Consider the following 16177-nt stretch of genomic DNA (forward strand, 5'->3'; position numbering starts at 1 on the left):
AGATGGACACTTATCTTAGTTTCTCTGATATTGTCTGGGTCTCCTAAATTGATTGCTTTTGTATCACTCAGGTTAGGCTTGGGTTTTTCTTCAAAATAGCTTAGTTCTTTACTAATCTCTTCAAAGGCCTCATCCTCGTCGTATTCTGATTCATTATCACACTCTATTTCTTGAATTACTATTTTCGAATTAGATTGGCTTTTAAGACTGGGCGCCGAAGATTCCTCGTGCATGTCATGCTATTGAAACCAGCATAAAAAGAGCTGTACAAGGAAGGAAAGAAAACAAAAATAAAACTGTCAGGAATGAGGAAACGGGAAATTGCATTTCATTGAAATTAAAAGATAAAAAGGTTTATACATCCAAATGGATGGAACATAAAATCTGTATTACAACCCTGGAATAATCCAGATAAACTGAAAGAAAATTAAAGCAAACTACTAAAACTCCTTCCTGGTGGGGAGAAGAGTAGTTTCCCAATTGTTAATATTTGCATCGGGCCCAACAAATTGCATATCTGCCTTGCTAGAACCCTATCCAGCTACCACCATGTTCACCGCGTCGAATAATTTCTCATACCTTTCAAGCAACTTCTTATCAGGACCAACGACAGGAGCTGGGTATGTATTTTGTGGGACTGGCACACGCCATTGTGCGTGGGCCGGAGGTTGGCTATATGTTTGGGCATGGTGGACAGAAAAATGGGGGACTGATGGTGGGTAGTAGTGTTGTGGTGGGTTATATAGGGTATGAGGATAGGTTTGGTGGTGGGGTCGAGGTTGGTTATAGTAATGTGATGGACCCCTGGGTCCGAACCAAGCTCCTAAATCAATCGTTGCTACATCCTTTTCTTCTTCATTCCAATTACTCCCCCAATTCCACTTTGAATGGCCTAAGTGGTTGCCTTGATAACCGAGTAACTCATAATTTTGTTTGTCTTGAGCCCTTATTCTACTATACTGCCCATCTTTACCACTTCATTGAAAGACTTTCCTACAGCTGATACCAGATGACCGTAATAAGTAGGTTCTAAGGCCTGCATAAAATAATCCACCATTTCACTTTCTTTCATTAGAGGGTCAACCCTTGCTTCCTTCTCTCTCCACCTAAAACTATATTCCCTGAAACTTTCATTGTGCTTTTTCTCAAGTTTTGTCAAATACAGACGGTCCGGAATAATATCAATATTGTATTGGAAGTGGCAAGCAAATGTCTGGGCTAGATCATCCCATGTGTACCATCTCCCATGATCCTGCCGAGTATACCATTCTAGCACTGATCCGCTCAGACATTGACTAAAATATGCCATTAGCAGCTAATCTTTTCCGCCAGCTCCCCTCATTTTGCTACAGAAACCTCTCAAATGCGCCACTGGATCACTGTGCCCATCATACAAATCAAACTTGGGCATCTTAAACCCTGCCGATAATTGCACATCTGGAAATAGACATAGATCTTTGTAAGCCACACTTACTTGACCTCCCAGACCCCGCATGTCCCTGAATGACTGTTCCAGGCTTTTAACTTTCCTGAACATCTCCTCCTGTTCGGGATTTTTAGACGGTTTTTCAGTTTCCGTAGGGAGGTCAAAATGAGGAGTGTAGGAATAGGATTCGGGAGCCTTGAAAGTGGGCTCTGGGGGGTAATACTGGTTGTTGTGAGTCTGGAACATAGGCTCACCGGAGGATCGGTGTAATGCAGGAGGTGGAGGTGCCACAAAAATAGGAGTGACTGGTGGAGGAGGGTGAGGGACTTATTTGGGTGGTGGAGCTTGTGATGTATGGGAAGTGGTTCCATAGCACTGTTGGTAGAGGGGAAAGGCCGAATATGAGTTCACAGTGGGAGGTTCCTGGGTTTGAGCCAATGGCGGGATAAAAGCAGGGTTGGCGGGGTAAACTGGCGATGGGTGCCCTTTTGCCCATGCTTGGTACATTTCAGCTATCTGCTGCTTCAGCTTATACAACTCATCTTTCAGATTAACCTCTGATTCTTCCACCTCTTTTGACGGATCGACAATACTCGCCTCAAGTTCTTGGTTGGCCATGTTCATCTTGTTTTTGGACCGGGTGTTGTAGGAGTGAGTTGCCAGAATGCCAATCAGACTAACCACCTACCTGACTGGATGTTCATCAATAACATACTTGTTAGCGATTTAACCACACATTTGAGGAGTGAATGCACCTAAGCAGTTAACCATTTCTATTATGCATTTGATCGGTTGCTTGCATCATTCTGGATTTTCCTTATTTCCATTTGCAACTTCTTCTCCTTTCTTTTCACTCATGCCTTTCTATGCTTGATTTCTCTTTGTTTTTATCCTCTCATTTCTCTCCCTTGTTTTGTCATTGTTTCCTTCTCACGGTTTCTTTCTCTCTCTTCCTTTTCTTTTCGCACTTATTTTTCTCTCCTTTTCTTTTCTTCATTTTTTAGTTATAACTCTTTTCTTTCTTTTGGGTTATGATCGAATCCTATGGAGATTGTCTACGTATCATGACCCCGCATGAATCAGACCGAGCGTAGTTCTGGAGAAATAAATAACAAAATATTTTGGGATTTTCAGTTTTCATAAAAAGCAAATGTTTTGATTACAAAGACTCAAAACTAATAGACTCCAAAAGCAACTAACAGACTCTGATGAAAAGACGCAACACAGACTCCAAAAATAAACTATCATAATCCAATAAAAGAAAATACAGACTCGAAAATAATTGATAGACTCTAGCAGAAAGAAAATACAGACTCAAAACAACTGATAGACTCTAGCGGAAAAGGAAATACAGACTCAAATGAAAATCATGAATACATTAATTCTCCTGGTGCCCGCGGGACATCATTCGGTCTCGCCGCGGGCCTATATGCGAGATCCCTTTGAAGTCTATCCAAGTCACTCATTATTTGTTTAACAAATGTCATCACTGTCGCGAAGAAGGTGGTGCGAGTCATATCCTCACAGGCTTGGCACTTCACAACAATGTAGCCGACGATGGTTCTAATTCTCTCTCTTATGACACCTTTTTCTTGCAACAAACGCTCGATCTGCTGGGCCCTGGCTTCCAAAGTTTGCTCGGCCACATGATTCTGCTCCTCAAGTTGTTGCAAATCTATTTCTAATTGTGCCAATGCTGTATAACAATGTTCTCTTTCAGCCTTAAAATATTTCCCCTGTTTGATCATTTTGTTCTCCGCGGTAATGACCTTTTTTTTAACCTTGCAACCTCATTGTCGTACTTTTCTTTCAATTGCTTAATCAGGCGCGCTCGTTCATCCGCGTTCTTAGCCAATTGCTTTCAAGCCCTGGCTAGTTCATTTTCTGCTTTGTTGAGATCAAAACTGTATTCGCCCACTTTCTGCCTCAGGTTATCTATAAGTTTTTCATCTTTGGCACTTCGGGCGGGGTTTTCTGCTGCTATTTTCATTTTCTGAATTTGGGCTCGAAGGGCCTCGTTTTCTTTGGCTAGCTTTTTCTTTTCACCTTTGTCTGTCGCTGCTTGCAAGCTATTCTTGAATCGAAGTTCTTTGACTTGTCTTTCCAACTTTCCGATTGTGGCCCTGTACTCATTCTCCTTGGCCAACCAAGCCCAATGTTCTTGCAACGCCTCAACGAATTCCTGAATGTGAGGCTTTTTGGCTGGTCTTTTCGGTTCGGCCCTTGCAGTGTTCTTCTTTCTATACCAGGCAAGATAGGCGGGTGAGACTTCGCCTCTAGATAGGTCACGCACTCGAGTGTTCACCGTCAAATACTGGCATTCGTTCCAAATAGAACGAACTGTTTCTTCATGAAATTGGCCGTCGGAAGTGATCTCAACCGCATAAACACTAAGATCTTCATCTGGGTGCATCACTTGACACCTTCCTAACTGTCTCATCACCCGGTAAGGAGCGTAGGGTTGAATACCTCGCAGACCCATTAGGAGGAAGTAAGGACCAGTGGCGGGCATATACACAATTTCTTCAACAGGAAGCCAACCCAATGTCCATTCTATTTGTCCCGTAGTGATGGATTGAAGGCGGGACACCCAATCTCCAAACCCCTCTGGCAGCTTGAATCCTGAAATCCTTATGTCAAACTCTTTAATGCAACTTTTCTCTATGGATCCGTAACTCATATACTGAGGGCGATGACACAGGTGCTCAATCATCCACATCTGTACTAGCAAATTATATCCCTCTAAGAAATCTGCCCCAACTTTACAAGCTGTGAGAGCTCGGTATATCTCAGACACTATCATAGGGGCAAGAGTGCTCTTGGCGTTGGTAATCAGGACCTTGACAACTCCAGCCACCCGCAAATCGATATTCCCATCTTTTCGGGGAAACACCACAAGGTCTATGAATGTTACCATGAAGGCGAAACGCCTATGCTCATCCTATTTTGTTTGGTTCCCTTTGCTACAAACCCCGCTTTCCGGATCGTTGAACCCTCCTACATGCCCGTACCTCTGGTATATAAAACATAGAGTGGAAAAACCACCCTCCAACTCAGAGTACGGGACTCCCTTGCTTATCTTTAGAAAATCCATGAATTTGTAAGAGTTAACGGCTCTTGGCACGATCAGATACTTATGCGTCAGCCCTTCAGTACTTTCCATGTAACCTGCTATCTCTTCCAAGGTTGGAGTGAGTTCAAAATCCGAGAAGTGAAATACGTTATGGGTCGGTCCCATAACGTAACCAAAGCCTTTATGATATCTCCTCTAGGTCTGATCTTTAACAACCCGGTGAGACCTCCCAAATGTAGACTGACCTTATCTTGCTCCGATTTTCCCAGATCCTCCCACCACATATGCAACTCCAAAGGGATCTTGTTCCTAACTGTTATTGGAAAACATTGACTCATGCTCATTCTGCACATTTATTAGGGTGATTAAGTAAAAAATCAAGACTCATTTGACTCAAGGACAAAGTTGACACTTTTCTTTTTTTTTTTCAAATTAAAAATAAAATCCGATTTTACAAATACGGCCTTTCAGCACCTCGAAGACGAAGATTCTAAGGCTGTGTTGGCTAACCGGTGAAAACCTTGTAAAATGACCACAGGCGGTTGTTCTTGCAAAAGCAGCCTTCCGGCGCCCTTTTAGGGACATTCGGCTATTTTTTACAAGAATGGCATCACCCTAATTATTTTCAAATAAAAGTAAAATTTTTGTTCTTTTGGGCTATTTTTGCAAAAGGAAAGTTTGAACCGATGAGGGTTGCCTACGTATCCCACACCCTGTGAGAATCAAACCGACGTAGTTCGGGCAATTTTGACAAAAACAACCTTTTCTTTTTCCTTGAAAACAATAAAAAAATTCTCTTTTGTTGTTTTTTTTTTCAAAATCTCGGCAGAGTTTCGGTATATGTTGGGACATTGGTTTTCAAAACAGGTAATTACCTCCCTTAGCCCTTACACCGCTATTATTTTTCAAACTCTCTCTTTTTTTTCAAAAGCCGGTCAGCATGCAAATCCGAAGCGAATAAATGCACAATTAGCAAGTAAGATGCATTAGGATGGTCTTTTTTATTTTTGGTACACCTGTCCTAGATAGACCCAACCCTTGTGTTGAGTCTCCAAAGTCAAAATGCACATGATGCAAACAAACGTTTCTACTAGGGATCCGGCATAAGGTATTGTTATACTAGGTTTAAAAACCTGGGATTATTTGTTCTAGACCTAGCTTACCCGAACGGACAACTCGAGCCGGGGGGGGGGTTGCGTAGCGGTAACCAAAAGATCATCCGACTTTGCAACTTGTCCGAACCTCGTCCTATTTGGGATATGACACTAACAAAAAGAAGTCACAACTAGCGTGCACTCCTCAGGAGAGAGAAGAGAGGGGTTTCATAGCAGTTTATATATAGTTCAGATAATATCAAAGCGGTAAAAAAGCAACATTTAGCACATTAGGCCCAAACATGTAACAAAATCAGATAAAGTCAAATATAACAATTTATCTAAGCTCGAATTCTGAACCCTGAACCAGAGATTCTGGGTTCGATCCCCAGCAGAGTCGCCAGAGCTGTCACACCTCCTTTTTACCTACACCTCGGAAATGAGTATACAAGGGAGTTTTTTCCAACTTAAAGTGACAATCGAAACGGGATTATTTTTTTATAAATTCAAAGTCGCCACTTGGGATAATTTATGGTATCCAAAGTCACCGGTTTTAAATCTCGAATCGAGGAAATTTGACTCTGTTTAACAGTCCGCGAGCCAGAAATTCAGGTACGCAATTCTGTTAACCTGGGAGAAGGTGTTAGGCATTCCCGAGTTCCGTGGTTCTAGCACGGTCGCTAAACTGTTATTATTGGCCTAATTATCTGATTTTAAACATTTTAAACCTATGTGCATTTTTAAAACTTTAACCACTTTTAATCATTTTAGGAATATTGCAACGTTGTTAAAACACGTCTTGAACCACGTCACATAAATGCACCCGCGGTCTTCGATATATTTTAACATCGTTGAGATTTGGATTTGGGTCACATAAATGCGCACCTGAATTTATGAAGGTAAATTATTTAATAGTGCGCCTATAGCAACTACGCATTTTCAACTTTGTAAGGGCCATGGAAGTTCAACTAAATGGCACGCCTCGATTTCTAAAGATTTGAAAATTAATCGAATAAGGGCCATGCATTTTGAGGTTTTGTTTGACACGGCACACCTCAATTCCATTTTGAAGGGTATTTAAACTAAAAGCTCGGAGGTCCATAGACTACGTCTTATCTAGGATGGCACTCCTCAATTATTTGAAATAGTCTAACTTAAATAAAGTGGAAGCTCAAAAAAAACTCAACGGACATTTTATGTTGACATTTAAGACTTAAAATGAAATAAATAAACCATGATCTGTTTCCCCTTGAAGCTAAACCCCATGACGTACTGCAATTATAGAACTCACGAGTTTAAATAATTTGGGCCAAACTCGAAAACAGGCCCAATTGGTACACAATGGAGAGGCAAAGTGGAGATTCAAGATCTTAATGCCTTATCCCCATTCCATGCCGACTCTTTGCGTTCAGGCCCAATAGACCTGAATCGAGCCACACAACGCATAAGCTAAAGATTTCTGGGTGCCATGTCGAACCCGTGTAGCAGCGGAAATCGTCAAATTTGAGAAATGACAACAAACGGTTCTAGGCATCATTACCTTTATAAATGACAAAACCATCGAATTAATTGATCAAATTTGTTGGGTATCAAAAACTGACTAAAACCAATTGAGCATTTCTCCAAGCCCTTTTATTCAGAAAACATATTCAGATGCCAAATGAAGAAACCATAAATTTATAACTATCGAAAACTATGAAGCTCAAATAGTTATGTTCAGCCCTTGACTTTCAACATCTGAAAATACTGTGTAAACCCTTCAACTTTCTACCATTTTTAGCTAAACTCATTCACACGTCAGAATTACTTCATGAAGAAGAGGAACTCTAACCCAGCAAGAATGGCATTTACACAGTCCCTTTGTAGTTAATTTACACAATGAAAAGCTGGTCTAAATGCTGAATACCTTTACACACTTTAACATGGTGCCTAGCAAATTCAAAATTATTCCAACTCTCATAGAATCAACTTACAAAAACATTCAACTGAACATGTGTTATATAAAAGGCAAGATACATAAAAACAGATATATACCTAACTAGAAGCCAAATATCTACAACTCAAACACTTGGAACTTCATTTTTATATCTTCATTCTCCAAATTTAACATCACATTGCAAGTTTCAGGAATGTGTACCTGATTTGACAAACAAAACCACGGGAAAATGAGAAATCAAGAGGCAGAAGCAGTAACGCAGGGTCAACAGAATCAGCTAAACCAAGGAGTAGGGAAGCAACAGAATAATTTCGCTTAAACTAGCAGCAAAGCAGCTTCGAAAACCAACTAAAAACACTCAATTTCACTCCATCTTGAACATCAAAGAGAATTAGGGATTTGTTTAGGAAATTAAAGCTCCCAAAGACCACATAAAAGACCAATGGAACAGTATTTTATTCAAGTTTTCAGTCGTCTCTCTTTTCTGGATTTTTTAGCCCTCCCCCCCCCCCCCCATAAACAAAATCCATTCAGTTGCAAGTAACTCTGCCTTTATAGGCAAGTCACTAGGGCAGCTTTTAAGAGTTTGGTTTTTTTCATTTTAGACCTTTTCAGCTTCTTTTTTTTGCTTTTTAGTCCTGATTTTTTGACTTGTTAACCAAGTAAGTGTACTATGCAGCTTCTAGGCAACTTCCTAACAGTTATTTGAAAAATTCCCTTGGTACCTTGCCCAAAATACCCCTTTAATGCCTTGTTTTTACATTACACTCGATGGGCTATGGGTCAGATTGACCCTGATTTGGAAACTCTTAGGCAACCAAACCCAAACTGGATCTAAAATCAAACACCCCAAGCCCAAAACACAAACAAGTTCAAATTCTGAATTGAAAAATGAAATCAGCAGAACAGAGGCAGAGAACATTCAAGCAATTATATCTTCTTTTCCCCTTTTTTATTATTCAGTTACTGAACTAAACATTAATGCATATCGAAATTAATTAAAAACTTCCTAAAACTAATCATGTATATACAAAAAACAACTTGAGAATACTATGAAAGCAAAGAAATCAGTAGAAGAAGGAAGAGATAAACGACAATAAATGAAAGGAAAAATAAAGAAAACTTAACAAAAGAGAAGAGAAATACCCAAAGTGGTCCGGAAAGGACTTGACTACTTGAAAAATTCCTTTCGATTCCTTGACAAGAATAGCCTTAAATTGCATGTTTTCCTGTGAAAACACACAATCAAAGGCCATTATAGCCTAGAAACTTCAGAAATCCCGTTGGTTTTGAATTTGGAAGTTAGGGCTTTTCTTTGATTCAAGTTTCAGGCCGTTTGAAAGGGATTCGAGGGAAACCAGATGGGGATTTGGGATGAGGGAGAGAAGGGGGTTCACGGGTGTGATTTTAGGGTGATTTGAGAAAGGTTTGGGTTTTTGGTCTAGTCTTTGATTGAAGATTTGACGAGTTTCCCGGTGATTCGAGGAAAACTGATGACGGATTCATCATGAGGGGAGGAAGAGGGTGTTATGGTGTGAATCTGGTGTGGATTGGAGGTGGCGCCACCACTAATGGCGGTGGGAATTCACGACGGCTTCTAGGGTTTCTTTGAAGGTTAGTCTCGGTGAAAGAGACGATGAGGGGGTAGGAGGGGAGGTTCCGACACTTTTATACCTAAGGCCCCAAGTTCCTGGTCATTGGATCATGAAACCTCGACGGCTAGGATTGAGCAAGGGAAAACGGGGTCATTTTTGTGACTGAGGGAAATGGACCGGATTGGAGTGCGAGTTTGGGCCGGTTCAGGGGACTTTGGACGGGTATAAGGGAGGGGATTTGGTTTGGGTTAGCCCAAATTAGGTTTTTAATTAAGAAGACCAATTCTTTTCATTTTCGCTTCAATTTCTCTTTTTATTCAACAATTAACAATTAACACCTAAATTAAATTTTAAACCCAAATTATCCTACCCAATTAATTAAACTCTAATTAATAATTAACACAATTAGTTAAATACCAAATTAAAAGAAAACTAACAAAATTCAAAGCTAAAAATTAAGCAATGCAAAAATAAATCATTTTTTGTGATTGTTTCTATATTTGTAAAACCTTAATTACTAATGAATCTAAAATAATAAAATTAAATTCTAAATGCACATGTAACACATTTTTGTATATTTTTTTAATTAAGATGCACAAACAAAATGCAAACAATTAACACAAAATGCCACAAAAAATACACAAGATTGCAAACACTAAAAGAAATTATTTTGTTTTAGAATTTGTAGGAGTAATTCATATAGGGAAAAAATTACGTGTTCACACCGTGTATGGATAGATGATTTGGCAACCTCTCTAACCAATCCAAGGACTTACCCTGAAGAGAGAAAGGGAATATCCAAAACCGTAAAGCATCCTCAGAGACGTTGGTTTGTTTTCTCCCCCAGCAAGTGTCAACAAACCCTTTCAAGTGCTTGTATGCCTTTTTATTCGGAGCTCCGGTGAAGAATCCCTATTGTTCCAACAGTGTAAGCATGACATTTGTGATTTGAAAGTTTCCCGCCCTAATATGGGGCGGGACTATGGCACTTGCATATCATGCATTTGGCAACACCCGGTGTGTTGCCTCTATTGGAGGAGGAGGTGGGGGAGGAGCGGGAACGTTGTCTTGAGGCGGGCGGCCTCGTCTATTTCCTTGAGGTTCAAGAGGAACCTCGTCAACTTGGTCAGCATCCCCCTCATCCCCCAATGGCACATTCCCAAGAGGATCATTGTTATTGAGAGCCACTGTATCACCTACAATTGTTTCATGAAAAGATTAGTAACTCGAAAGAAAAAGAAGACAAATCGCACATTAAACCAAATTTATAGCTAAATCCATTTTTAGCTCCCCGACAATGGCGCCAAAAATTGATGTCTCCCAAACTCACACCATTGATAGGGATTGTGAGGTGGTCGATGCAATTATAAATGCCCAATGTGAGTCGAGGTCGATTCCATAGACAGCTTTATGTGGGATTAGGTATATAGCTAGTCTAGTGTATGAAGTTCCCAAGATTGCACTTCCACATATTTAGTTGTTTCTTTTCTACTTCTAGTTTGTATGCTAAGGCTTGTAATTGAAAAGCTAAGAAACAATGCTTTTGGTTCTGTTGTTTTTAAGGTTATAAAAGATCTAGGGTTGTAACTTCCGCCTAGATAGTTACCTAACGGATTGACAGCTTTAGGGCATGTTTGGTTGATTGGGATACAATATAGCAATCACACGCGATTACTCACTCTATACCTCTCGGTAGTTTGAGTGATTTTTCCCAATTTGGCTTTCTCAAGTCCAAATGGGTATTTCACAAAACAAGCGATAGATGCTCAAGTCGGGTCTTACTATCTCTAGATTCAACCCTTTAATTGAGGCTATTAATTTCCCGAGTTCACTCCAAATTCTTGTTAGCCAAATTTTCCTAGACTTGGTCTCTCTTTCTAAAGTAGAGACTAAGTCAATTTGGCATGAATCAATGTTCGCAACAAACAATTCTCAAATTCAAGCAAGAACAAGGCTAAATATCATATACCCAATCATAAATAAGCCCTAAATCAATCACCCATTAAGTACCCATACTAGGGTTGGGTCACAACCCTAGATAAGGGTTTATCTACTCATGGAAAATGCAGAAATTAAAGAAGAAACTAAGATAAAATTCATAATATATGATTAAAGAAAGAAAATCTAATGTTAAAATCTTAAACTATTATAAAGTTACCAAACACAATAAAGAAAAATCGCTATCTATTCTCAAGTGAACCAAACTTAATCTAAAAGTGAAAAAAAGATCTATTTATACCCAGCTAAAATTATCGGACAAAATTGCCACTACTTGTGTGGCCACACAATTATCTATGCGGTCCGCACATTGAGACTTGGCTTGACAGGTTGGACTTTTGCGGCCACACAATTCTGGGTTGTGGCCGCACTTCTTCAACTTATGCGGACTGCACATTATTTAGTACGGCCACACTCTTGATTCGGCATCCACATAGTAATGATGCGGTCCACACTTCTAGACCTTGGTCTTTGACATAGGGAGCTTATGCGGACCTCACATTGTTAAGTGCAGCCGTGCTCTTGATTTTGTGGTCGCACAATAATGGTGCGCTCTGCACATCTTTATGGCCCTAAAATCCATCTCTCTAAACCTCATCTTCTGCGGCAATTTGTGCAGTCTGCATTTTTCATGGGAATTCTGTTAGTGGCTGCCTCATGTTCTGTGGCAGCACTCAATATTGTGTGGTCTGTATTTTGCCATTTTAGCCTTGTTTTGGTCCTTATCCAAAATTACTCCTTCTTGAGTTGATTTTCATCTCTTTAGCTCATATTCCAACACTCCTGCAAGAAAGCATATTTTATTAGTTTTCGGGAATATCTTTAAGCAATTTTGAGCTAAAACGAAAGTAAGAGAGTGCAAATAAGTAGTCAAAATCCCTACTTATCAAGAGGCCCGATCCCATGAGTGAAGGCGCAAATTTCCTACTGTGTTGTACAGCCCGATCCCATAACTATATTGTTGAGACGTTCAGCCCGATCCCATAATCGTGTACACTACTGAGGGTCAACCGGCACGAACCATAGATGTATCTCATAATACTGCCTAGGAAAATGGCCTAATCCCATAATGATACTACTAAGGCGATCAGCCCAGTCCCATAGGAATAGTGAAGAAGACTTGACGACTCACTAGACCTACTCACGAACATATGCGTGAGTTGTAAAATTCAAGAAATATTTTGGACAAATACATACAACACGGGATAAATCCATAATAGGAATTGAAATCTCTACTGCTAGTCAATTAGCTCTACATAATCACGTATCATAAGTCTGATACGTTACGCAAGTCTAGTTTCAGGAAAATGAAAATTAAAGCAATTAAATAGGCAAGAGTAACTCAAATATTATATTTAAAGTATGGTGTGAGTCTAAGTGTATCCGAACTTAATCATGAATTCTAGCATGCGTGCGCACACTCGTCACCTCATACGTGTGTAGCCCCCATAAAATATAGCATATAATATAACACCTACGGGGTACTCTCCCTCTCACAAGATTAGACAGGAGATTTACCTTGCTCTGAAGTTCCATAACCGTCTCCAACGCCTTTCTAATACCTCAAACCGATGCCCATCAATCCAAATTAGTCAAACAACATGCAAACCAATAAAAAATATACTCCAGCACTCATAATCATTTTATAATAATTCTCAACTCCACTTGAAAAGTCAACAAATTCAACCCTTCGGCTCATGAGCCCGAATTCTAAAGAATTTCAAAGACAAACATTACTCACAACACCACAAACTCAAATATATAATTTATTCCTAATTCCATGCCCAATTTCGTGGTAAAAACAAAAATACCAAATCCTAGGTTTTCTTCCAAAATCCCACAATTTCTACAAATTTTCATGTTAAAATTCATATACAATCTATGTATTTAACTCACAATAAGTGGAAATCACATATCTTACAATAGATGATAAAAATATCCCCTCCAAGAGCTCCCAAAGTCTGCTAACCCAAGTGAAAAATGGGAGAAATGAGATAAGTGCCGAATTAAATCCATGTTCTGCCCAGGTCCTTCCTCTTCGCGATCGTGAAAGCACCCTCGTGATCGCGGAGGCCAAGCAATCCTTGCCCCAGATTCCTTCTAAGTGAACGCGACAAATTAACAGAGATCGCGAACCTTTTCCTGAACATCCTACAAGAATGCGAGCCCAACTCTGGGAACGTGAAGACTAAACCTTCATGCCTCAAACCAACACCTTACACAATCGTGAACCTATCCTTATGATCACGAAGAACATCCTTCTGAGCCCAGGCCACCTCGCTAACATTTCGCATTTGTGACCATTGCCAAGCGAATGCGATGAACCATCTGACCAAACACCGTGATTGCGAGCAACCATACGCGATCGCGAATAACAACTTCACCTAGCTCCCAGTCAACACTACATGATCACAAGCCTATCTTCAAGATCGTGATGGATAACCTAGATACCAGAAACCAGCAATTACACGACAAGATGAAATGGTCCAAAACCATCCCGAATTACACTCGAGGCCCTTGAGACCCCGTCCAATCACGTTAATAAGTCCCACTAACTTATCCAAACTTATCTAAATGCTTGAAATATCACGAATAACAATAAAAACATTAATCGACGATAAAAATCCTTCTTTCAACTTTCAAACATTCAAACTTCAATGAATGCGTGTGAGTTGCACTTAAACATTCCGTAATAATGCCAAATTTTGGTACATGTCATAAATCATAATACGAACCTATTTCAAGGATCGGAATAATAAACGGACATTGATACACAAAAGTCCAATTCAAATCAAACTTAGAAAATTCTAATACCTTCAAAATGCCAACTGTCCATACTAAGCGTTCAAATGCTCCCGGACCATCTAATACCATACCCGAACACATGCCTAAGTCCAAAATCATCATACAAACTTGTTGGAACCTTTAAATCCCGATTCCGATGTTGTTTACTCAAAATTCAAACCTTGGTCGACTCTTTTAACTTAAAGCTTCCGAATTGAGAATTTTCCTTCCAAATCAACTCCAAACTTCCCGAAATTCAAATCTGACTATATGTACAAGTCATATTACATGAAGTGAAGCTACCCAAGGCCTCAAACCATCCAATGATGCTCTAGAGCTCAAAATGACCGATTACATGCGAGAGTTATGTATATATGAGGTGACGAACATATATATATGTGCCATGGTTATTCATGCTCGGGTAGATTCTAGATTACTCTATGCCTTGTTTGGTTGTATATTTTTTTTATTATATGTATTATTCAATTAATTGACTACATGAGCACATTAAAATATGCTAGAGAAATATTGAGGCTATTGGTATATTCTTTGAACATGATGATCAAATCTTGAGATTTATGTTATACTTGCGTTGGAGGTGGATACATGTATACTATGAACACACATCCGTACTTGTTCTTGTGTTATTCCTTGTTTCGAACATGTGAACTCTTTGACACATATGTGATCCTTTGTATGACTACTTGAACTTGGTTGCTATAATTAATTTAGTCGTGATCATGCCTTATCCGCATTTATATGCCTCTTGTTGATAATTTGTTATCTTGCATTGTTGTGACTATGACACTTGTAAATATATTGAGCAGATTGATTATGATGATATTGTGGAACGAGATTATTATCGTGCGATTGTGATTGGGTATTGATAGGAGGTCTTTGTTGTGCGATTGCGATTATTATTGCGCATGGGCCAAAATAAGGGTGACTTATTTTCGGGCTTGACTATGTGGCGAAATAAGGGTGGTGATATGCACATGCGGCTAAAAAAGGGTGATATCTTTTATATTACATACGACAAATAACGGTGGCATTATTGATGATGTTATGTGATGATTTGGGGGTTATTTTGTTGATGATATTTATGTGGTGGTATGCGAGTGATATTTTTTAATGTGCATGTGAATTCTTTATGCTTGCCATACATTCTTACATGATTTTTTATTTAACATGCTATTCTATGCCTCTGTTATTGTTGATGATTTGGTTGTCAAGATGAATTTAATTTTATGGTGTTAATACTTCATATTTTGTTGAGTTGTTGGTGGCGTATTGGGTTGACGTGATAAAAAAGTTGTTTTCATGCATTGATATATTTGATTCTTGAAAGGTTCTCTTGAATGTGTTATTTGAAAATTGATATGGAATCGGATCATGTTGGGCTATTGAGAACACATATATGGTGCATACCTCTTTGTGAGCAGGGTTAGTGCAAGTTGTATTTGTTGAACATATCTAATTTATAGAGTTTGTTTATTACCATATCGCAGTTGTGCACCTTCACTGTTAATATTCTTTATTCCGTAATTGTCTTTCTGGAGTATTTTCTCTATATTATACATGTTATTGAGCTGCACATGTTCTGCAAAGTGAGTATCTTATGACATAAAAACCTTGTCACTACTTCTCTGAGGTTAGTCAAGATACTTACTGAGTACATAAGGACAACTATACTCATACTATACTTCTACATATTGCATGCAGATTCTGGAGCTGAGTAACCGTGGAAGACGAAGCCTTGTCTTGGAGACATACTAGTGTTCCGAATTTCATCTACCTTTTTATTCGTGGTAGTTTAGAACTTCATTTCTGTTTATGTAAATTTCAAACAGATAATGTATTTATTCTTCTTATTAGCTTTGTAAATCTAATCTTAGTGGCTCATAACTTGTACTACCAGCCTTTAAAAAAGTTATATTGAATTCTTTTGCAGTTTATTTATAATACTGATGATTTATCGTTATAGTATTAACTTATACTGCTTGGCTTAACAGGCAGATTGGATTAGGGATAATCACGACTTTGTGGGATTTTGGGTCGTGACATAAAAATATCACCAATAAATATAACCGCAAGCTCTGATACCTCTATGTTGAGGAAAAACAAGCACTAAATAATGTGCGACAAGGTAACAGTAAAAAATACTCACATCAAACTTTTTCAATTTATTTAAATCAGGGAAGGCAAACAAACTCAAGTACAAACATATTCGAGCAACAAGTATATCAAGTAATGTGAAATATATGCAAGCAA

The sequence above is a fragment of the Nicotiana sylvestris genome, chromosome 3 (genome assembly GCF_000393655.2).
Source record: "Nicotiana sylvestris chromosome 3, ASM39365v2, whole genome shotgun sequence".
Lineage (NCBI taxonomy): Eukaryota > Viridiplantae > Streptophyta > Magnoliopsida > Solanales > Solanaceae > Nicotiana > Nicotiana sylvestris.